The sequence below is a fragment of the Metopolophium dirhodum genome, chromosome 5 (genome assembly GCF_019925205.1).
Source record: "Metopolophium dirhodum isolate CAU chromosome 5, ASM1992520v1, whole genome shotgun sequence".
Classification (NCBI taxonomy): domain Eukaryota; kingdom Metazoa; phylum Arthropoda; class Insecta; order Hemiptera; family Aphididae; genus Metopolophium; species Metopolophium dirhodum.
Window position 1 is genome coordinate 8,056,289 of NC_083564.1, and position 27,675 is coordinate 8,083,963.

Sequence of the window (27,675 nt, forward strand, 5' to 3'; positions counted from 1 at the left end):
ATGTGTAGGTAATTATAAAGCGTTTGCGTGTATACGACGAATAGTTGGGGAAAAAAGTATGCAAAATATAATTTCACTCGTGCAGCAATCTTTTGAAATATAATGTGGACCACTATATATATATATATTCGTTTTCGCTGAAATCCGTTTCTACTATTAAATTATTAACAATTTTGATTCTCGTATATTGTGGCAATGTATTATATTAAAATTAAAAAAAAAAAATCAGTAGCAATATTATAATAATCGATTGAGCGATTTGTAAACACAAATACAATGTACATTATAATTATTATTATGGGCGACAAATCGATAAACGCGAAAAGTGTTTGGGAAAGTGTATTTCAACTGTGTACGGCTTCTATATTATATTATGATGTACGCGTAGGCATACGATGTAATACAATTTTATATGGAAAGAGCACAATGTAGCAGTATTTTAGGTCGTGATAAACGTCTCGACGATCGACGCGACTCGAGAGCAACAAAGATAATAATATCATTATTATAACTGTTAATAACTGGTATACCAGTATAGGTACCACCTATAGGTGATATTAGCCCACTGCCCCCAAACTGACGATTTGAAAACACAATAATATAATATTATTTACGAGCTAGAAACGGGACATTATAATACGACCTAACATAACCTAACCCAAACAAAATCACGACGATCGTCGACACGGATTACGTGCTAGATCCCTTATCGCGGTGTACAGGATGTCGCAGGAGAGAAAAAAATCATTGTGCAACATTATCCTTCCCCTACGTGCGCGAGTAAATCGCACGTGCGCACGAAGCGGTGGTGGCGGCAAAAAACATTGTAAACTACGCAATACCGCGGAGCCACAGATGTATACAACAGGGGTGCAATCTGTAATTCGATTACGGTCGGCGCAAGGGATGAACGTTTCCGAAATTCAAAACTCTACCTGCAAAATCAAATAAAAAAAAAAACACCTAGGCCCGGTATTTAATTCTAAACTTGGCGTGTTTAATAACAATATTTTAATGCTATCGTACTAACACTGTCTAATTAGTAGGTGCCTGAAATAAGGATACATTGGCGAGGGCTCCGACAGGGTGTGGGGGCTTACGGGGCCATTGCCCCTCCGCAAAAAAAGGGATTTTGTTAACTACAGGTCTGTAATTTAATATAGTATGCATACTATATTATTATGGCATATTATCTGATTTCTGTTATAACCTATACAATAATATTACTCTAGAAGTGTCAATAATGAGGTAGGGTATATTATAGTATGCCATATAATTTGAACACTGCAAGATGCGTCTTGGAGTTTTCTAAAAAAAAAATAGGTAATAATTTAGGAGGCACTGATTTGGAAATGGGATTCTTGGAGTGTTGCCCCAAGTGGGATTTTGTTTTGCGGGCGCTCTCGGTGCGCCACTCGGACTCGACCTGATCGTCGTCCAGGACGAGCTTATAATCTTATAGGAGAGACGGTTATTACCTGCGCGGACGACGACGGCGGCTGCTGTGTCGTCTGTCGGCAAATCGCTGCGACAACGGCGTCGGCGGCGGACAGTGTAACGGCGTTGTCGGAGGTAGCTATGACCACGACGTAGTCGACTCGCTGTCGGTGTCGGAGACTCGACGGGGAAACGACGATGACGACGTGACAGGAAACGGAAAAACGCTCGGCACAGATACGTGCGTGTGGACAACAAAGCGGACCGCAGCGAAGTGCGCTCGTCTAGTGCGGCGAACAGCTGACGAATGAACACAAAACAACACGCGCGCCACAATGGGAAATCCTCTCCGAGCGACGGCGGCGGCGTGTGATACTGTGCGTGGAGCGGCGGGGGGTGGGGGGAGCGCGACGCTACAGTGCGGCGCGGCGCGGGCGTTCGGCTAGCGCTTGCGCAGTGCCGTCGACGTACGTACGTACACGGGTGTCGCGAAACGTAAACAACAACCGCCGCCGCCGCCGCCGCCGTGAGAGGAGGATGACCTGCTGCTGCTGTTGCCGCTGGCCGCCGCCGCAGCTGAGCAGTGAGCACTCCACCGCCACCCCGCCGCCGCTCCACCGACAATCGATTGTGCGTGTGAGTGAGAACTACTTTCCCCTCGCCACCCCTCCACCACCGCCTACCTATCGATTATGCCCCCCCACTCGCGCGGTCACCGCCGACCAAGTCGAATTATTGCGCCGTTCGTAAACATACGGCACACGCGCGCAATCGTTATTGCTATTATTATTATTATTATTATTATTATTATTATTGTTGTTAAATCTGTGTCACGATGATAATATTATTATGATTATGGAAAAAAAATTCATTCCGACACACCCGCGCCACCAGCACCACCCCGACGAGCAATCAATTAGGCATACCTGCGAGGCGCTTGGCTTTTGGTGTTCCAGGAGTCACCTACTTTTCGATCAACGTACAATCTGTTGTTCTGCATATACATAATATACGCATTAGGCGCCTATAAACTAAATTAATATTACAATGTACAATCTCTGCACATGTTATTACGATTACCGCTAATGACCGTCTAAATATATACTGCACAGTGCACGTGACCCACGCGTATCCTATACATTCGCCGGTATACCTACTGACTGGCATCAATAGTATACCCACTATCAAAAAAAATAATACCTCTTCTTTTTGATGAAATAATATTATGTGCCCGCGATCATCTACGCACCAGGCCGGAGTTACCGAATGGCGGCCCGTGCCATAAACCTTAACCGGACCACGGTGACGAGAGACTACATATTTTTAAATCATTATTTTTGATGGGGAATTTATTAAAATATGAGGTTTCATCGATTTTAATTTAATTTTTTGATTTTGTCTCAACCCTCTTCGGAGAAATATGTGCCAACATTGTATTTTGATGGCTTCCGTAACCTTCCAAAATTCCTAAAACGGCCCTAAATATTACCAAATTCATAATCTGTATTTTATTTGACCGTGTGAATACGCGTTACAACAGAAGACCCGACGGGAGTGGTCTTCCAAACGGTAATTTCATACTCGGACCGTGGTACTTATGGCAGCCGCATAATATATATTATTATGTGTATTGATGATCTTACTGTAAAATCCTGCCTCGGACGGAGTCAATTGGCGAGAAATACTATTAAATACCTACGCGATAATGTGTTGGATATTACTCGTGTCCGTCGTATAAAAACGCATATTATATTATTTTTTAATATATATTAATGTGGTGTAGGTATATATTATATTAATACATCGGTAATGTCGTCGTGAGCCGATGTTACAATGTCTTAATGATATAGTTGTCCGCTCCACTTCACACTAATTGTGCATGAGTTGTGCACTTGTGCCTATATCACAGTAATATAATATTATAGTACCTAATATACTATAGGTTCGATTAATGTCGTTGAGATCGAATTTCACGATGCCACGTGCGCAGTGCAGTGTATACGCCATAGAGTAAGAATATACACACATACACACACGTATTAAAAAAGACTTGTTCGCTCGTCGTGACATAATATATACCATTTTACCTATATGTATAGAAGGTTGTCGAGGTTCCTACACGACAGACAACGGCGAGCATAGGGTCACGTTTTCGTTGGTTTTTTTTTCCCAAACGTTACAAAACAAAAGTAGATAGGTACACTGTGCACTACATTATAATATTATATATAATATTTAATATTATGGCCGAATAACAACACTTGTGTCTGTATATAGACCTATGCGAGCATACGACTGTATACTTGATATACATACATAGGTATTATATACATACACGTACATATACATATTACTATAATATGTATATATTCCCTAAGGCTATAAACAGTCACGTCGTCCCCCTGCACTCTGAAGTATATAATATTATACGTGTGTCCTTATGTATGTATGTATGTATACGACATGCATTGTATATGGGTATGCACCTGAGCGGTTCACAGTCGTGATGAGTATTGTTGTAGCGCTTCTGTCTACAATGAGTCGAGTCTAAGTACGATGTACAATGTATATAGGTACCTATGTACCGCACGCCATTGCAGTGACGTATTTGTCAATGGAATGGTTTTCATCGCGGTGCCAGCATATAGTATTATAGGAAAACATAACTCGAGTTTCCCTTCGAAATTTCTATTCATCACAACCATTGGATATTATGATATAATATTACTGCGAATTCATTATACGTACGAATTATAATATAACCGCGAACAAGTATGCGTAATGTGCTTGATTTTTATTTGATTTTTACCACCGAGCTGTTTTGAAATTTTTTTTTCCTAACAATTTTCAAACAAACAACTAGTTTTCTTAGTATATATTTTTTATAATACGGACGTATTGCACTCCGCTTATAATATTAATCTCACTTTAACATGTATCGGGTAATATTGTAATAATATAATATAGTGTAGGTACGCAAATGCAATATAATACTCTATTTATTATTATTTAACCCTGAATTATTTTTATCCTGCAGTTCGATCATAGCTTATTAATTTATAGCTCGTCGAAGAAAAGTACCCGTATTAATAACTGCGTCTAAATCTATGAGGAACCGGTCAATGATATAGGTCAAGTCGTCAGGAATGGGTGAGGGACTCTGAAAAATCTGCAGAAGTCGATTGAATGCAGCTATATGATTTAAGCTTAACAATTATGCAATCATGCTTAATAAATTACCCTGAACAGTTATAATTATACACACTATACGCTTAGCTAAGCAGAGACGAATTTAGTTAGAGAGGTCAGGTCCTATAGGTGGTGGCACATATATATATATATTAATTACACCTGTGTTTTTTTTATAATATAATGGACATACTCCGGAGTTCCGTAATCCTGTTGGAACTTTTTATTTTTATTAATCTTCTATTCATGAGAAAACCGTTTTCCTAATGAGGTGAGTAGTTGTAAGTAACATTAGGCCGGCACCCTACGCACGTATACGTTTTCTATAGAAAAAATCTGCTTGGACATTTTAAAATAATTTTAAAGCTTATTAATTAATTTATAACCGCGAGTGTAAGCGTTAAGGGCGTGACCTTCTACGAGTATACCTAATCTATAATACATTAATACATTAATTATTATTATTATTATTATTATTATATTTTTTATGTTATAGTTGCAGTCAGAAAGTAAAAAAGTCTTGTTTTGTTGAAATAGAGAGTATCGGGTGGCAGTAGAACAAAAATAAAAAAATTTAAAAATTTGATGTACCTCGTTTCAAAATTAAAATATCGAGTTCAAATTGCAGACTGGCTAGCCTGGCTAGTCTGTATAGCCTGTATAGTTATGTATTAAAATATACTGTCATTATTATTTATTTACTTTTAGATTTTATAATAACCGTTTATAGTCTTATCTTATAGCTTATAAGGCTATAAAACACTGACCATGATGGGAATACTAGCAAGATTTTCTTTCTACATTTCCCGTCGTGGAGACAGTAAAACATGTCGGTGTCCCCTTGTAACTATAACAAAGAAGGTCTGGAACACACTCGTAGTTGTATTATTATACATTTATACGAGTACTTACATAATATTATAATATAAGAACGTTCACCGGCATAATTTATAAAGGATCATTATAATATTATATAATACAATTGCCACTTGTAGCCTTATTAGTTTTATTATTATTTATGTCTTACGATGGCATTAGAACTGAAAATAATAATTTAACGAACGCACGAGTTTAATGAACGTTATAATGAAAGTCATCAACATTTTGCATGGCTCGTTGAAAAAAATGTCAATCTATTGAAAATAAACTGCTACCTAATCGATATAATATTTTGATACCGTTATATTGTATGGTGGTTGAGACAGCAGTTTTGCCGACCACATTGATAAAATTAAAATTCCGTTTTTGTGCATTTTATACTATATTATACCCTCAACAGAAACTGTTGTGTGTCAGGACTCGGGAATTGTATTAGCAAGCAACAATCAGATATTCAATGATAAAGACTTCTATAGACTCGTATAGTATGACAGTTATCTTAATTTCTCATTATTTTATACAGGATACAGCTGCACAATATAAATGGTACATTATGATATTGCATAATATGTGTGTGTGTGTGTGTGTGTGTGTGTGTGTGTGTGTGTGAGTGTGCACGCGTGCGTGTATATTAGTTTATGAGCCTATATTATATTATTATGTAAAATTATAAAATAATGAACGATTAAATAATAATTACACCGGACAAATTGTAATTAAATTATATTGGGTTGAAGTTAGGCTAAACCTATATATATATATGTACAGAGTGAATCATTAAGCATGCTCACTCTTTTTAATGATAACTTTTTCAAATTAGGATTTTTGAAACCTTTAAAATTTAAAAAATACTTAATAGCTATATTTTCAAATAATTAAATTATTTATATTATCATATATAAGTAGTGTAAAAGATATCGATTTCATTTGTTCAAATAAGAATCAACGTCTAGAATTATTGTTGGTTAGATTATTCTGTTGAAAGTGTATCTATAAATCAGAATTCAAAAGAATAGTTTTTGAGTTCTTTTACTTTGTGCACTAAGGACAATTTATAAGTCCATGGTAATGGGTTTGTAAGAACGTAAGATATAGTTAGATACTTAGATCCAATTCAGGGCCGGATTAGTATGTATCGGCCCGTCGAGATTTTCACTTCTAAGCGGCCCATTTACATATTCAGAGGCCCAAAATTACGTCTATAATTATTACGAGCTTATAGGTGGCCAATCGTATTTTAAACATGAACTTATTTTCACTCCCACTCACACGACCGGCCCAAACTTTAAGATTTTCTCGGTAGCTCACCTAATCAATCCGGCCCCAAGATCCATATATGGTTAGGTACGAGATACCTATATGATTTAGATCCATCAACATTTTCAAAGTATCATCTGTTTAATGATTAACAGTAAAAAAGGTTGGTTCTCAATTGATAAAAATAAATTCGTATTACCACAGGACACTTTTTAAATCGAAATAAATCAAACTTCCTCAAAAGTTCCAATAATCAGAATTTTAATACACACACTATTTAATAAAAAAAAATTTGCGTGAGCATGCTTGATGAATCACCCTGTATAATATGTCGGATTGTTTGAGCCATGTTGAATAGTGACTAGTATATTTACTATTAATAACTTAAATTAGTTAATAGGACAAAATAGTTATGATTTGTAATACTTATTTCTACTCGTAATTATCATCTATTTGTGCGTATTTGTGGCATATAATATATAATAATAATATGATCTATTATAGATCTCATAGGTTATAATATAGCTAGGTAACACTTGCACATTACGGCATTACATGTAACACACCTGCAGGGGCCATATTATTATAATCTAACTAGGTATCAGACGAAATCGAGTCTAAATTGACTTTCTCAGTCGCTGGAACTGCAGTTCAGAGGTTTTTAACGCATCGAAAGTATATATTATATCAATTCGTTTGCAAATTAATAAACTGTGGTTCATTAATTGCTATGGTCTGGCTATTAACAACGGTTTTTTTTTTTTAGTTGAATTTATTTTTCAAATGACATCTGTTAACCTAAATCAAACTAATGAAAGTCGTACGTGCTGCTGCAATGACGGAGATGACCGACCGATACAGTATAAAAATATAGTAATGTACTCTGCAGTTTACAGTTTGCCGTTTGCAAATGATTTCCCCGCTGAAAAACACAAACCTAAATAACAACGAGACTGTGAAAACATAAAATAATAATATTCAACGTTCACAGCCCATCGTATTACATTAAAAGCCTGCAGGTAGGTGCTTATTGTGTATCGTGATGATAACAAAGAATACAATACACTTTCAGTTGCTTCGTGGCTTCATGCTTCTATCATTATTTTATTATTTTAGAAATCGAAAATATTTAGCGATTTCAAAATGTCAAATCATTATCATAAACTGATGTGTAACTGCAGTGCAAGCACACGAGTAAAGAAAAAGTACATTATTATGTTGTTTATATTATTTTGACGTTCGGTGTATTATAGGTGTTATTATTATATATATTTGGGTAAATTCGCGCGTTTACATATCATTATTTAGTTAAAAACTACGCGCCACGTGCTATAAATTATTAATATATGCGGTATTAAAAAATAGTTTTTTGAACTTAATAGTTTTATGTGGGTACCTACTTATCGACTACTGCGATGGGTTTTTTATTTTTAATCGCACAATAAAGTATAATATATGGGTATGAATGTGTATAAAATGAAAAAAAAATAGGAAACCACGAATATAATAATAATAACAGCCGTAAAATATTCAACACAGTTTCATTTTGTAACATCGTGCACGCTGTACGGTGACATTTTTGGTATTTGGTAGGTTGCCATTTCCCGAAAGAAGACATTATAACATTATAGAGTCTAGAATCTAGACGTATATAAAATAAATGTATGCATAGTACGTATACGTACGTATATAGGTACCTACAATAATATTAAAATTTGCATTTATTTTTTCGACAACAATATGAAAATCTAACAGTAAAAAGACCAACAACGATTAACGTGATTTGTAATAATAATATAACGTCATCTAATGGCTAATAATTCCTATATTATAATATACTACTTGTGCCATCATAACGATTTTTTAACGACTACCTATGTATATTCTCTACTGCGTATATTGAATTGAATTAAAATAAATATGTATAATATATACGAATACGATAAACAAAACAAACAACATAATATTGTTTATAATACCTACGTATTAAATACATACTCAAATATGAATAATGATATGATTCACTCGCTAGTTGAGAAGACTGCGTTCGTATACTAGCTAATCCGTGGTTTTCAGTTTTTGTATTAATTAGTTAAACTTAATATTATAATATAATAACTCATGCAAACATTTTTAAAAAAAAAAAGTTTAGTAGCATAGACATGAGATATGATATAGTTGGAGTGATGGCCATTAACCCCCAGCAAACTTTCGTTACGCTACCCAGTGACTAAGTGACACCATGGCTCATTTAAACGTTGAATACTAATACATAATTAACTATAAACATACATTAAACATGATTAAATAAAAATTATCTTTGCAAATTAGAAAAAGAAAATATTATGTGATGCACTATACATGATAGCCGTTTAAATTTCAAAAGCTCTATGGTGAAAAGTGGTAATATGTTATGAACATTTTTTTTCCTTACGTTTTTTTTGAAACGCAAGAATCGACCGAGAAAATTAGTGTTCTCCCCGTTCGATAAAACCACGTTGTAACGCTAAATTACAATAATATGCATTTTCGCGTTAGTAAATATAATAATAACAATAATATTATAAATCATAATATAATTTATGTGCATCAGCGTTGTTGCCCAAGTCGTGTTGCGTTTGGCCCGGCCGCTAATAATGTGGTACCAGGGTCATGCACCTGTAGTTGTTATATTATAATGTAGTGAGCGTTACGGTGAGCATCCGAGAGAGTGACCTTGAAGGAGACGCACGCACACGAATTATATATTATTTTACAGTTGTTGGCAACGGTGGACGAGACTCGATATCGCAATCGGTGGTCAACTATATATACGTGAATATAAAAAAAAAAAAAAAAAACTAAAATTAAAAAACAAAATCCAAATACCGTTTTATTACTATATATAGCTATCGTATCATATTCACATTATATGGACCTGTCACACGCTGTAACCGCGATGTTTATTATTCGGTACTTCGGTAGGACCTATGGTATACCTACGTAATAATAATATGTTGGTATAGTGCGTATTTGATATTTCACGTTCGTCACTGCAGCGCTGCGAGGGAGACTCGAGATGATTAAAGTTTCAGAAAAATGTTCGTGGGTGCCTAGTGATTTGTACGTATCTTGTCTAAGAATTTGGTACATAAAATATTATAATATACTTGCACACTTAATTTATGTAAGCACTTAAATGTGCACTCAGCACTGTATACATATTATACTTGGGTATACGTTATATTTTTGGTTATTTGATACTCGTCTTATTGCAATAGTGTGCTGCGAGTATTGAAGTATTATAGTGGATGGGTGATAGTGGGTTAAGCACATTAAATAAAAAAAATAAATACGAGTAAAAAGCTCTACACTTACAACGAATATGGAATGTAATAGAAGAGCTTCTCGAAATCCTGTATGAGGTTATCCGTTATAAAGGTTGTGTTATTATTTGAACAAATACTCAGAGGGGCTTAGTCTTTCTTGATATTTTTTCCACTTTGCGCGACTGGACTATTATAGGTACACCCGCGAAAAACGTGAGGATAATAATACCATACGAAAAAATCTTACGAAGCAAGTCACCCCCATTCCCCAACACTCTTGTAACACGGATTTATAATATGATATGAAGTATAATATTATGATGTATTTTATGTTCAATATACTCAAAATCCAATCACCCAGCTTTCTAAAATCTGAGCCTATAGGTAGGTGTTGCATGGCGTGGCTGCACATAGGTCTGAATAGTGCACTTATTTTGGAATTCGATTCGTAATGATATTTTAGTTATATATCACTATAATATATGTATCTGCCTATACAGCACAACGGTAGGCTGTCCATGAAATGCACATTTAGAACAGACGATTTTCGAAATTCTGGCGACGGTGAAGGTTTCGATTTTTACACGTTTATTTTAGATTTTTTGTATTATATTAATATATGCGTGTTAATTGATATATATATATATATATATGTATATAAGCATGGTGGAGTTTTTTTATTTTGTACCATTGCCAAATTTCATAATCCATATATATGTATAATGTATATAAGTATATAACACGATTCCAACGTGTAGAAGGAACACGGTTCGACGAAAATAATTTTACGTTTGATTAATTTAATTTCACCCAAGATGATATTTTTAACTGCATTTGCAGAGGCGCTTACATAATTTAATAGAACGTTTAACTTAATCGTCGTCGTCTATAAATGTATAAATGTATAATATTATAATAATTAATAATTAATTACTTGAAAGTGTAATTAATTTAACGGTTAACCGAATAACCAATATAATATTATGTACTTGATGACGTGGCAATAATTAGGCACTTAATAAATTAATATTTTTTTCCGATCATAATGGAACAAATACTTAATATTATATTGAATATTCATTAACAGATTTTGTGATTTATTTCAATCGTTTAAGCGTTGCTAGTCTTAAAGATGGAAAGTCATACAAGTATAAGCAAAATTATGAATTAAAATAAACACATTTACGCGTACAATAATTATAATGTAAACAGTAACAAAAAAGGAAATAAAAAAAAACATGACAAAAATAATTTTTATTAGGTACAATATAGGAGGTACTAATATTTAAAGTAATTAATTATTTAGAATAATTCTATAATAAATTATAATAAAACATTAAACATTTTCTTAAACATCCACAATTTGTTTTCGTGTTTAGGTCTATATATTGTGTCTAAAATATAGAGGTAGAGGTGTCACACTTCTCCCCCCCCCCCCCCCCAATTAGTTAACAATAATATTAGTCTACGCATATACAGGGTGTCCCGCGAATATTTACCCATTGTGATATCTCCTGAGATAATAAAAATATCATAAATCTAGTATTTATAAATAAATCTATAATTGAGTACCTAGGTAAATTATTACATAAGACGTACACAGAAAAATAATATTCAAGCCAGCACAATACTTAAGGAAAAAAATATGGCTTGCTTCGAGATTACTACGCATACGCACAGTATATAATAATGAATTATTATGATCCATGTACGTAGGTGATATAAACATTTATGCACGCATAATATAAAATAATATAACAATATTGTGTTTCGAAGTATTATGACACGTATATATGACGTACATCTAATATAATATTATAATATACAGTACAGGTATATATGTTATGTAGACATATTACCTAAATATATATATAGAGAGAGAGAGAGATTAGAGACAGTAAAATATTATGTGTTGTACCTATATAGGGTCATAGGGATATTGTTGCTATTCTGCTGTACCGATAATATAACTATTGAGTTTTCATGCATATTATATTATATTATAATATCGTTGGACCAACGACCATCGTAGGTACCTATATATTACCTATTATATATGCTGTTTTTATTCAGATTAAAGCTGCGCACAGTTATCGCGAGAGTTTGTTGAGAAAAGGATAATATATAATAAGGCCTGTACACATTATATTGCCTGCACGGCGTAAATATTATATTAGGATATTACACATAATACCATAGGTACTATTATATATATACATATTATAATATAAAAATAGGTATATCACGTCAACAATATTATGATCCGATCGTTGAACATAAATACATAAATCATATATTATGTTCATATCGCATTATAGCCTATATATTATAATCTATTTACCTACATCTAGTATAGGTCTTATACTGTATATATATAGTATGTATAATATATGTATTAAATATACGTCTCTTGGAAACTATTAAGTACTATTTACTTTTAGAGAGAGGGATGTTTATAACGAGATAAAAACGCTGCATGTTACGATATTCTGTCAATTAAAGTAGGTAGTATGTATAAGTAATTAATCACAAGGATGACGAAAAGTATCAAATTCGCTCATATTTGCGAAATATTTCAATTTAAATAAGTATTATAATATCAAAATGAATGCAAATCGAGTATTATCGCGTGCTATGTGGATTTATTATTATATTATATTATTACGCCGTGAATGTATGTAGGTGATATACGTATGTAGATAATAATGTATTTATAATTTATATTACGATAAAAAATAATATGTATATAACTAGTAGTATTGTAGCTGCATTATCGTATATAGGTAACATATATAGATAGCGTGCAATGATAAGTTTAAATTCGATTTTACTCGTTTTTGTCAACCTGCAGAGATCACATTTTTAAAAATGACTGTAAAATAAATTGCGTAACGATCATTGAAAAATCGTCGAGCAGTTTAGTACACCGAACAATTTCAGCCCGTCAAACCTGAAACCTTAATTTGAAAATAATTTACACGCTGTAGTATTTGTACACAATCAATGTTATGTCGTATATAAATTGTGTATTTGTGTATATTGTGCATGTAAGTTCTCTATGTGGGTATTCAGAAATTCAGTTGTGTTTTGCGCGTAATTTTTTTTTTTTGTCACACAATCATAGTGATAGTATCAGACAGTGACATAGCCAGGGGGCAAAGAGGCCATGCCCCCCACCATCAGCCGTATTTTTTTTCAAATTATACTATTAACATTTTAACAGTGCGTCAGTACCTTTGTGATAATATACTAGGTTAGTAATAACCTAGCTATATAAGTTGTGTACGCGTGGGTAGTCACCTGCAGGCGTGGATCTAGGAGTGGACTAAGGGATTTTAACCCCAAGAGAATGTTATATAATAATATAACATGTGTATTTGCTTATATAATAAAAAATAAATAATTCATATACGTATTATATTAAAGCCCATATATTTTGTAAATAAAATTGTTTTACTATTTACAAATGCGTTAATAGATAGGTATAGAACCACATGTAACATGTTTGTATAAAATAATATTACATTCTGGGTACGTTGTACGTATATGAAATAACTGGTAGGTACGTATATTTATCTATTTATGATAACACGTAAGCATTATATTATTAAACAATCATTATAGTTTATGATTAGGTACTGTTATTAGGCGATTATTATTACAATATAGTAAATACATATTATAATACTATACACTAGAAATAATGAGATTATTTTCAAATGTAAAAAAATCTGTAATAAGTAATAATATTAATTTATGCACTTTACGCTGAAAAAATATGCAAAATAAATTGCCATTAAATTGAATTACGCGAAACCATTATTGATAACACCGATCACTACGTACGTAGGTTAGTTACTTGTGTTTACCCGAAAGGTATAAAATAGTATTATTATCATATTGTGAGTTGTTACGTCGTATACTATAGTACTATAGTCGGAGTATAGGTATAGGCAGGTACTTACTTTTACGCCAAAATCAAGAATCACCACTTTTTTTTTATCAAATTCGTAATGATTTATATGTTTGATAATACATCCCAGATAATATTACAATATGCTGGTAATAAATAATCTAAACGCAATAACAATAATAATTGTTTAAAAGTCTTAAATGATTTAGATCGTTTAATGTGTGCCCAGACAGCATTTTGTAATGATAATGTTATAATAATATTATAATAAAGTTATACTAATATTATTCGTTATTACAGTGTTATAATAATATTATTAATCAAAAAATTGCTGTCTGGGTGATTGTGTAAATATATATATATTTATTTATTTAACGGACGTTAGTCTAATTTACATAATACAGTGTATAATTTTATAGATAAAAAAAATTATTAATATTAAAGATAAATATACACAAGAAAACATATTAAATTAATTATACTATAAAGGTAAATAAAGATAAAATATAAAAGTTTATAATAATAAGTATTGTATATATAATATAGTACAGGTAGGACCGTCCCTACAATTTGCGGGGCCCGGGGCATGACTCTTTTAAAGGGACCTATAAAAAAAATTTGATGCTTTCCGCACATAGGCAATTACATTCCCGTACCCGTAAAAAGAAATCTAAACACACGTAAAGTATTTTTACCCGTCACCTTTACCAGTATCTCACCTAACAGTTTTGATAACTTGATAACAATAATATATAATTTGAAGATCTTGGAGCAACAACAAGACATCTCCATATTTTGGTTAATATTAGTTATTGATATCACAATATTTAGAAAAAAAACTGCGTTGTCAGGTGCAATAACCAGAAAAATCTGATTGTTAAATACAGTTTACAAAGATATCATATAAATGGAGATGACTTGTTGTTGCACTAAAAATATTTAATTTATTACGAGTATATGATCATTTTTAATTGAGATAAGCGAAGTTGATAGAAAATGTTTTAAAAAGTTTAAAGTTAATGGTTATCCTAATTTTTTGTAATTTAGTTAAGTTAAACTATATGGACACTTACAATTAACTTGTTAACTTAAGTTGAGTTATTATTTTTATTTGTTTAAATATATAAATAGCCAGTAATAATATGGATTAAAATAATAAAAAGCAAATGTTTATGCAATATGCATCATCAATAATAATTGTAATAAATGTATTATTTAATTATTTATAGATTAACGTAACTTGGATTTTATTGAAATTAATTCATTATTTATTAAGTTTATATCAATAAAAAGCAGTTTAAGGAGCACACAACACACAAAAATTTTAAATGTTAAATTATTGTAGTTATGGCTATATTAAATGATTTGGTGAAAATCCGATGTAAATAAAATGATTACTTTAAGAGATATTAAGAAATGTAGAATAGCCGTGTGACGTCATTTGGCCCAAGCACCCGGTTCATCGCAATTGCCTATCTTATACGAGTAAAAGTTAGTCGCTTCACACAATGATTTACCAACCTAAAAGTTTTATTTTTTAAACTTAGTTTACGTATTAATATGTGATTTTATGTATTTAATAAGGGAGTTTACCAATTGCGCTTAAAATTACCTTTTCATATACCAATTGCGCTCTAAACATTTTAGGGTTGATATACCAATTGCGCTCTAAAATGTTTAGGGTCGATAGACCAATTGCGCTTACACATTTTACACTACCTAAGGAAAACTTATTAGTCAGTTATAATTATATAATAAATGCTCGACCGGAGTTATACGATTTTTACGGGGGGTTGAGATCAAGTATTTGGTGACTGAAATATAATTTATGCCGGCTGTAAAAATGTCGACCCGTAATTTCTTAAAACAAACTATGTGAAGTTCCTTATTTTTGGTTTTTCTGTATAATAGGTTATAATATTTCTGTTAATTGTATTACCTTAGCACTACTTACCGCACATGAATTAAGGGCAGCACTTAACTCATGACCTATAAGTCACGTGTTGACCCTAAGGCCTAAACTAAAATAAAATAATAGGTGGTTAAATCATAAAGTAATAAGATGGCTATATTAATAGCAGGGCAACAATAGTAAAATAATACATTTGGTCAATAATAACATGCTGATTTAAAAAAATATTTTCTGGTAAGTACGCCAAGTATCAAATGCCTACATAATATAATATTAATAAATAAATAAGTTTATTTCAAATTAAACAATAAAATAATATAGGATAAGGAAAACTTATTAGTTAGTTGTAATTATAAATATAATAAAAATAAACGAATAGGTACAACACTGATCACAAGTTTGATCGTCAATTATTCAAAATTAAATTGTAATTATAAAAATAGTAAAAATATATATGAACAAATAAATGATTTTTGGGAGTATTATAATTCACATTTAAACATTTTTACAATAATAATAACACGACGTTTGATAAAATTCCCGATACTGTTATAAAATATAATATTATAACCAGTAATCAATTATTGATCAATAAAAACGTTTTTAATTTTTAAGAATTTTGGTGTTTTTATGTTGATGTTGATGGACTTAGATCGAACAACAATATTTTTATATCTGAAGGTAGCCGCTAGGTTAATTTGAATACAAGCGCAATTGGTATATTGACCGTAAAATATAAAGAGCGCAATTGGTGTACTAACCGTAAAATATAAGAGGCGCAATTGGTAGACTGACCCTAAAATACAAATTTTGTTTTAGGCGCAATTGGTCCATGCCCTTTAATAATACGATAAACGTATCAGAAATTCAATATAACGTTTAGTTTTTTAAATATTAATAAATCTTTAAAGTGATATTTTTGTTAAACGGCGCGTCATGGCCATTTAAATATAAAATAAAAATTCAAATATATCTCTTTTAAGATTTTTATTAAATGCTTACCCATTCTTATACGATGAAGGTTTCATATATATTTTCATAATTTGTTTATGGATTTCCTTTGGTGGGGGGGAGGGGGCTGGCCAAACATACGTCCAGAAATATTATGTTCTTTGAAAAATATGTTTCATTCCATACTCTCAAAATTCATGTGAAAGTTGTGAAAGTTTATTTTCCATAACGAATGCGATCAAATTAAAACAGAGTGATACACTGACGGAAGAACCTATATAGTGCTGTTTGTGTTTCCTTAAAACTAACAACAAAACACAATGAACACCTAACTGATATTAAAAATTATTCAATGGTAACCAAAAGTCAAAATCACATTAAAAATATAATATAGTTCAGTGGACGGAGATGTTCCAATCATAAAAAGGGAGATACCTAATAAGATACCTACGTGCAAAAAGGTTCTTAATTACCTATACTTTATGTTTGTATTTTTAATTTTTTAACGAATCTCACGCTCTCCAAATTCCAATCACGATGATCACGTAAAAAAATGGTTACACAATATACGAAAATAACACAAACATGGAGCGTGACATTTTTTTTATTCTTTAGATCTACATGAAATAAGTTCAAATTTTCACGACACAATTTTGACTTTATCACGCACGCCCTTTGGGAACCACCGATATATACACTATAATATTATAATATACTCGGAGTGCTGTACCGATGTCGTGTACATGCAGAAAAACAAATGTGTACCTATTTAAGGATATGTGATGCACTCGAAGGATTAAAGAATGAAAAGTAATAAATTAGTCCGTTCGACGTATAAGAAAAAAGGTAAAAGTATCATCATTACCGGCAACGGGGTACATAATGTGGCGTATCGTATGATGTATAATAATATGGCGTGCATTGTTCGTCCGTTCAACGTGTATTATGTGGCGTACAAATGATAAAATACATGATATGGTGGCTTTAAAATGAAAATTCGAGCAAACAAAAACACGGCCATCGGCGGACAATGAACGAAAATGCGGATGGGTACGAAAAGGATAGATGATGAAAAGGAAAAAACCAAGGAAACAATATTGTGCATCATATATTATAATGTAGCGCATACATGTTATATATATTATGTACGGGCGCTGTAAATTGAAATCGCAAACAATTAATATGCAGACACGAACAGAGCAGCTGCAGACTGCAGCCAGCTGTAATCTTCGCAGAAAAAAACGTACGTTCGTCCCAGTAGTCAATCGCGAAAAGAATAGTTCGAGAACAACACAAAGAACAAAAGAGTTGTTTTTGTCTCTATACTGCGTTTATAATAATAATTAAAACTCACTGCGCACTCGCTTCAAACATATATACATATTATATGTTATCCGTACCTACTGCGTATATTGTACTGCGATAGCGAAAGTACGCGAGGCCGGATTTAGGGTATCCAAGGTCCACGCAAGTTCTGGGCAGCGAATAGCGATGGAGCCCACAATAATAGTATGCCCACTCGAGTCCAATAGTGAATCCATCATAAGATTCTATAGCAGCGGACACGATAGACTCTTAACTCGGCTCAGTGCGAAACGATTGGAAGAAATTCGTTTGATAAATAAATAAATGCTGCGTCAGTTGAAACTTTGGAGAAAATGCATTAAGTATTATTATATTCACTGCGGTATAGATCACCGTGAAATCATCACTGGTATAGTTGGTACATATATAGTAATAGTAGGTATAGAAGATATCGTCACGAAATTGAAGACATGAAACTGTTTGCATATTATTATATACACTACAAGATGGTTTGTCCATCGTATAGTTAATCCTAAGAACGTACAATTATTTTTCACGATTGCAAATTAATTTGAATGGTTTAAAACTTCAAAACATAATAATTTAAACGAATAAATTAAATCGTATTATAGTAACAGGGTTATATTTATAACAGTTAACACGTCTGACACAGTTTGAAGTCATTTCAAAAGATCATTTTTTAAAAAAAATATTTGCTACAGTCTTTTATAATTTCTAAGTTTTTACTTCGTTGAATAGCAGCGAGTAAGTACAATTTTCATATCTATAGTATACTGCGATATTTTGTCTTCAGTTTCATATATAATTTATTCATCTAATAACTTCAAACGAGTACCTATTATTAATTTAGTTATTATTTAAAGTTTAGATGATCGGAGTATAGTGAACCAAGATCTTGTAAATTTTAAGTAGGTTCCTATAGTGATGTTCTCTAGTAACTTCAACTTATGGGAAAACAATTTATTTCGAAATAATGTGGGTTTAAGTACTGTTAAAATACCTAAGCCAGCAATCACGTAGATGGCCTGATGTTTATCTCCACTACAAAATTACAGTATAATAATAATTGTTATTAACGTATAATACCTACCTATGTAACTGTGTAAATTATATAAATAATATATAAATGGGCAAACCTACTTAAATTTATATTTTACATATTTATTGAGACAGAACTCAAGCACATCAAAGATACATGTTGATACCTAAGTTACTGTCCTGCAGACTACAACTGCAGTGTGTAGGTTTTGGATCTTTAGAATTTATAAGTGCGCAATACCCAAGAAAAAATATTAAAATATCTAGAATTATATAAGTAATAACTGATACCGAAGGCAGATATCGTTTGATAATTAAGAGGGCGCATTAGTAGACAAAATATGGCATAAAAACATGGTTTCGTAATTCCAGGAATACGGCTTAATGAAGCGTTTTACAGGAGATTCGATACCTACCGTGATTGTCTGTTTTTGTCTAACACACGCGCGACATAGTATTTTAGACGCATTTTTGGCCTGACATACCAATTGATCTAATGAAGCGATAATAATTCTGAAAACATATTTGAATTTGTCGTCAAGTCTACTTGAAATCGACTTTCCCATATTTTAGAATATTATAACCCAAATTCCTAAAACTGTCATATAAAAAAAGAGTATTTAAAAATTGTCGTATTTCAACAAAAAACCAAAAATGTGGAAAAGTAAATTTCCAATAGTCTTGACGACAAATTCAAATATATTTTTAGAATTCTTACCGCTTCATTAGATCAATTGGTATATGTTTGACAAAGAACCCGTCTAAAATTCTATCTCGCGCGTATGTTAGACAAAAACAGAAAATCACGGTATCGAATCCCCTTAATGAAAAATGTATTAAAACTATGTATAGCTTGGGTAGATATGTATAATATAATATATTATCTACTTACTTTCATTTCTAACAAACATTTTCAAACCAATTTCGATTTCTACTGTGTCCGTTAGATACGTGCACAGAGTAACAGCTATATGGACACAGACACAATATTTATAGTATTAAAGTAGATAGGCACATACCTATCATATAGAAATTATTTATAATAAGTTAAAGATATTTTAACTAAATTATTCCAATAGCCAAATTTAAAATAATGGTTTGTACATTATTTGTTAATGTTAAATATTTGATGTTTAAATTTTCAAAAGTCTGTGATCACTGATGGTACAACTAGAATAAAATATTATTTTAATTTTTAATAATAAACATATTGTAATAAATTAGTACCTATCTATATAGTAATACTATATAGTATATAGGCTATACTTTCTGACGTTCATATATTATAATTAGGTATATAACTACTATTTTAAATAATTACAATTTATTGAACATAGATAATAATAAATGTTGCATAATTCCGCATGAAAAATAAAACATATAATATTTTGTTTTCGAATAAATAGCTGCACTGAATCATACAAACAGTAAATATAATTTATTCCATTCGATAGGAATGTACACCTAGTCTTTTTAGATGTTCACAACGATCAAAATGTCTTTTCCAGTTATTGTTTTCTATTTAGTAACTAAATTTTAGTTCTATCTCTTTCACACTTTTATTTTTGTTAAATTAAACTAAAAACGGATTCATCATTCATTTTTGCTAAACCAGATTGTTTTTTTTGTCTTGTGTCTTGTGATAGGTACATACCTATTATACCTACTAAATAGACTAGATGTGTATTAATAACCATAGTTTTAATAAAATAATATAAAAATAGTAGGTATGCCTTTTTTGTGCCTTTGTAGTTTGCGCCACAGCCTTTACACAACCTTTTTTTTATTAAAACATGTGGAGATTGCTCGGCCCCTTGGCGTTTTTATTAACAGATTTATTTAAAATCATGTGGTGCCTTATTACATCGTGCTTAAAACTTTAAAATATTTATAGGAATTTAGGATATGTTATATTGTTGTACTTCCAATCTACCATGATTTATTGGTATAATATATAGTGAAGCAATGAGTATTCTAAAAACAAATTTGAAATTGACATGGAAAATTTGATCGCAAATGGACTTAATTCGTCGAATTTGTGTGTCACACCAAGACGGAATCACCATTTTGATCTTCTTAATATCAATATTAGTATAATGTCCACCATAGTTGATTTTTCTTTTGGTGTTCGTCCGTGTGGTCAAGAAATTGTATCACTAAATTGCATAAATACGCCGTCGTCTATCAAGAAGTTTTCATCGCATCAAATTTTAATATAACCCTGTTTAGCGCCACTCTTTAAACAAGCTCAGATCAGTGGCTGTCAAATAATTTTGTCATGGGGGTGGCTGATTTTTTTAACATGAACTTTTTGATCATTTAAAACAATTTACGACATTATAAGATCATAAATATTGGGGAAAAGTTCATCTATCCCCCTCGCCCCTCTCCGATTTGACCGCCACTGCTTTATCATGTACACCCTATTGAAATCAGAAATATATATTACACGTAATATTAAAGTTTCAAAAAATATTAAATACTATTAGGTATATTATATTATTTACATGATTATATTCACACAAAATTTCAAACCCGAATTTCCAGCTTTATTGCACGGACGTTGAACTATAACAACGCGCCGTTTCACTCGACATACACTGCAGCACTATATGCCTACACGGCAATAATAAATAGGAATTGTGTCGGCGTTCCGGAAATCGAACGGAAATTAGACGTGTTGGCGTCGGGAATTTTCCATTTCCTCCGAGGCTTTAATATACATTTTTTTTTTTATTCGCCGACCAGTACACAACAATATATCAGAGCGCACGGCTATATATTATTGTAGGTACCTATTAAATTTATATACACTATATTCCGCCACTAAAACCGATAAATTATACCTACCTTTGTCACTGTCACGCCGCGGACATCGGAAAACACATACCTGTCGGCTGACACAACTCACAATATACTTACATACGTGCATTTTTATAATAAGGTGATGGACGGGCTTGCATCCCGCCCTTTTGAAGCATTTTTTCGACAGTTATCGTAGTTTATGATCATCGACTAGGTACCTACCTATATTATATAAAAAATCATAATACAAATGTATATAATTATAATGCTGGTAAGCTTCGAGTCTATTATATTATTTGTATTACCTAGCTAGGTATACGTTTAAAAACAGTCAAATAGTTTGCAATAATCTATAGAGAGCTTACTTGTGTTGCTATTACAACTGTAAAGGGATAATATTATACAAACATCACAGAAAATAGTAAAACGTCATCACCTAATAATAACATAATAGTAATAATAATAATTTATTTTTTGTAACCAATTAATATGGGTCATGCGCAAGTTATTTTTAAATATTAAGTAGGTTATTAAACCCCTGTAAGCTAATGTGTGTACTGGGGTTTAGAGTTCAATTAGTTTACAAAGAAGTTATAAAATAAAAAGAAGAAAGAATAAACAATGTTTTGATAGATAATAAAAGATATATATTAATACTAGGCACTTACAATTTTTGTAGTATACTATACACTTAAAAGTTAAAACTAGAAAAAAGTTATAATTTTATACACAATACAATTATAAAAACTTAATATATTTATATTCAATTTAATACATAAATCAGGTCCAGTATACGGTGGATTCATTTTACCAAAAATGAAAATTTTAACATTTTTTCGATATTAAATATACATATTTAAAAATTAGTAATAATAGACGCTTTTTAAAAAGTTGATCTAAATTTTGAATGTTTAAGGTAATATGGATGCTATAGGTACTATTATTAAAAAATATACTTAATTATTCTGTTATGCAATGCCAAAATTTAAAATTAATTGTACTAGTGATAAATAGATAACACGTTTAAGTTGTACATATAATCCATATGTATCTAATATCCTTTAGAATATAAAATAGTTTTCCAACTTTTTGTCAAATAATTTATGTATACACTCCATTTAAGTCTACGATAATAATGTAACCCAAGGTATTTAATGCTACCTATATCTACTTCTGTTAATAAAAAATAATTTGAGTTCAGAGTGTTCAGTTAAAGTCATTACAACAAGATAAATGAACAATTAGTTTTCCTCGTGATTATTGTTATTAATATTATTAATTCTGAATAGCATGTATTTGGTTTTGTTTATAGGTTTAATTCCAATAAATTATTATCAAACCATGATTTGATATGGTTTACTACAACCACATTTTCCCTAGAGTATAGTTCCTCGACTCCTCGTGTTATCAGACATAACTAAAAAGACGTTGGTTGTAGTCATTCAGCTCCCGGGTTAATAATATAATATTATACCTATAACCTATACCTAGTCGCACCTACAGTATGTTTTTATTATGCCACAGCGGAGAGAGGTCAAATTTACCTATATTTTTCCCGAAACTGTTTACGCTCGCGAATACGGCAGGAATAAGACGTAATGTCTAGATCACGAATATACGAAAATGTACGCCATCGTAATGCCACATGTACCGTTTTACTTACTTACAACGTGTACCTACCTATGCCTCCCACGTATTATTACGACCAAAAACGTTTGCCTGGCGTCCTGCATGTTATATATTATTATTATGCATTTATGCTCAGACGTTCTCACGTCTATCCAATGCGTAAACACCAACAATGGGTTAAAATGTTTACAACATGAATGTACATAATATTATACGATACCGTATAATAATAATAAGTGTATAATATATAAGGAAATACGGTTACAGTGTAATGACCTTTATCGCGAAAACAATAAAATTGCGTGATGCAGGGCAGCCGCGGCGACTTTATCACGGTAGACGGATTTTGTGGGGACGTATAATATGATATAATGATATTATATTTTGTGAATTTTAGTCCCTCCCCCTTCCACCAACCACGATAAGAAATTTTTAAGTTTTAGACCTCAAATTGTAAGTTTATCAATTCGGAACTATGGTCAAAATTAACTCAGGGACTGACACGTGTATAAAATAATATACAATTTTGATACAAAATTTAAAAAAAAAACCGCTTGCCAATTCAGGGATCGGCATGTCAACTTTCTTGATTTTTAATTTTTAGAAATTTATTAACTGATATCACACCCAAGTGGTTTAACAATTTGAATCCAGAAAAATGTCGGTGTGAACAGCCCCACGAAAAATCATTTTCTTTTTCATTTAGTGAGATAGATCTCCGAAACCGGAGAGCGGAGAGCGGAGTGAAGATTTTCAGAACTTAATCTTTAATATAACTATTTATTCACTTCAGAAAATTAAAAAAAATTAAAACAAATTTTATTGGGCGTTTTTTTGATGTTTTTCAGCTTTACAGCTTTGTAGTGAATTAACGATTGGAGATTAAATTCTGAAAATCTTCACTGCACTTCTCCTAGCTAATTAAAAATCTAACAAGACCCCAAACAACAAAATCCATTCTCTAGTTTCGGAAATCTACTTCACTAAATGAAAATTTAGTAAAAAATATCTCTTTTTTATCTGTGAAAAATTAAATAATTTAAAAAAAAAAATGTTAATTCCACATTTAGTATCTACTTGATAATCCCTTTTTAATGAGATATCAACAAACTTTCTGGCTATCATACTTTAGGAGAAAAGTTAAAAAATAGACATTTTGGGACTGTTCACGCCGACGTTTTAATGGATTCAAGTGGTTATACCGTTTGGGTGTGATATCAAATCTCTCTCATTAATATTTCATATTAAAACTAGATGACCCTGTGCACTGCGTTGCTCTTAAAAAATGACAACCATTTTTTTGGCTTTGTTGAAATTGTTCAAATCATTTTGGATGTAACTCGCAGCAGTAAGTGCAATTCAGCCACACTGGTAGGCAATCCGACTACGTCGGATCGCGGACATTGTGCGACAGAATATCAAGTAGACATGTATATCGAATATATAAAAATGTCGTGCCGCAGTGTTTGTCATTGAACTCCTCCGAAACGGCTTGACCGAAACTAAATAATGTTCTAATTATGAATAGGTGTATAAATCTCTAATGAAATGGATCAAGTATGATAGAGAAAATCGGAATAAACATTTACCAGACTTAATGGAATACTTTCGGTTACCAATTGTTTCCCATCAATTTTTTGAGTTTACTGATGATAAAGAACCACTTTTGAAGTTAAATAACAATTTTAACTATATGTCTATATAATATTTTTATATTTGATTTTCTTATTTTTTCAAAATATATTATGTTGGTGGGTAGAAAATATTTAGATGAAGCTTATGCTGTTCATACAGTACTTGGAACTGAGTTAGAAGCACCAAATATGACTTGTTGCAGTATGTTTTAACTATGAGCAAAAGAGCCAAACATCATCTTCCTGTTTTGTTTGACATAATCACAAATCAGTGGAAAACTATACCAATAATTATACCACTATAAATAGTTATAGTGAAACTTATTTACTCGATGATAGTTTGAGTCAAAAATATGACCGGATTTAATAAAATATTGAGAATTACTCTTTATACCATCAAGATCAAATATGCGACCATTATCGAGTAAATAAGTTTCACCATAAGTCCATAACTATTTAGTGGTATAATTATTGGCATAAATTCCATTAAAAATCAAGAAAGTAATACATTTTATCATATCACTTCTAACCTGCGAACATCATATTTTCTAAGTAATACATAGTTTTTGTGAAATACTTTGTAATGATACGTACCTATATATAATAGATAACACACAAATTTCTTTGAATACAATTTTATGAATCTAAGATTTGTTTCTAACATTTTTTAATATTTTAGTCTTTGTTTTGTCTTGTAATTCTCCAATTCAAAATTGATCTTTTTAATAATGGTCCACGTGGAAACGTAAAGAATGAAGAGGACCTCATTCTTCGCGTTTCCACGTTGGTACAATAATATTTTATAAAGGCTGTAACTTTACATCATTTTAGGTTCTGAGCGAAGCGATGAATGTATTGATTTTACAATGATATGTTTTTTTTAATTTTTTTAATTTTTTTTTTTTTTTGTGTCTGTCATCACCTTTTAGGACAGTAAAAGTGCTTGGATTTTCTTCAACAGTAACTTTTCTGATAAGAAAGTAAATCTAGTTGGTACTTAGGTCAAAAGTAAAAATTTCCCAGTAGTTTTCAAAAGCGACGTGAAAAACAAAAGAAAAATTAAGGAAAAACGGGAATTTTTACGCAAAATCTGTTTTCGAGAAAATCGATTTTGGTTTTAAACTCTAAAACAAATGACCGTAGGGACATGAAATGTTGACTGAATGTTTATATTAGCATTTTCTATACACCATAAAATTTTGAAAATATTTTGACTCTTTTTGAGCTGTTTAATTTTATTTGTTGGGTAAAAAAGCGTGAAAATTTAATATAAGGCTCCTGATATATCATTCTAATAGCAGTTGAAAAATATTAAAAATACATTGGCACATTTTTTTTTTATAAGCATTTAAAGTTCAGATTTTGACAAAATTTATCAAATTTATAATTTAATAATTATTTTTTAGTTAAAAATTTATAAAATGTTCAACTGTTATAGGCGTTATAGCTAAGGATTGAAAATTGAAAACAAGGCTCCACGTAAATAGTCCATCATCAAATATACTTAGTAATAATATGGGCTGAGTGATCGTCTTTGCTCAGATTCGTTTTTCTTATACAAATATACAATTATATTATGGGGAGGAAGGTGGTAGCTTGCTCGTAGCCCTCCCTGCATACGTTAATTCGCTAAAATCCACGAGATTAAGCAAATAAATAACGTATCAATACCACCACCAGGCGCTGATGCCCAGCATTTCAAATCATCATCAGCAAACGGCAGTAATGCCAACTGTAAACGGTCCTTTTAAGGACCACTTGACGCTTAATGTTGGTGAAGATCTTAGGATCTGTCACTTCAACATTGAAGGAATTTCTAAAGCGAAGTGTGAAGTTCTAACTAAAATTATGAACAAGGAAAGAATAGATGTAATTGCCTTGCAAGAAACGCACACGAAAGATGACAACGACCTTCAAAAAAGAGGCTACATCGCAGGATACACAGTAATTGGAGCGATACACCACAAGCAGTATGGTATAGCTACGTATGTTAAAGATAACATCGATGATACGATGGTAGTCCACAAAGTCAACTCAGGAAACACCCAAGTACTATCCACGAAAATAGGCAGTATTACTGTAACGAATGTATATAAACCTCCAAACAGCAAATGGGAGAGTGATGCAATGAAAACCTTTGAACACCCAGCTATCTATGTGGGTGACTTTAACAGCCATAATATGGCGTGGGGCTATGAGGAAAATGATGAAAACGGAGATATATTATATGAATGGCTATACACAATGAATATGGAACTTGTCTTCAGCATAAAGGACAAGGGAACTTTTCGATCAGCAAGGTGGCTGAAGGAGTACACGCCAGATCTAAGCATAATATCGAAACCTCCAAATGATAGTAAACAACTGGCATCGCGCCGTATTCTCTGTGATTTTCCT

The 27,675-nt window shown here is 31.8% G+C and overlaps 1 protein-coding gene across 1 annotated transcript in view; it reads right to left on the bottom strand.

The window, feature by feature from the left end:
* Window positions 1–1,767, bottom strand: part of LOC132944405 (protein yippee-like 1) — a 49,107-nt gene extending 47,340 nt beyond the window's left edge. Inside the window, exon 1 of the mRNA XM_061013725.1 lies at window positions 1,479–1,767. The gene's annotated coding sequence lies outside the window, so the exon portion shown is untranslated. The remainder of the gene's footprint in view (window positions 1–1,478) is intronic.
* Between the last annotated feature and the right edge of the window lie 25,908 nt (window positions 1,768–27,675).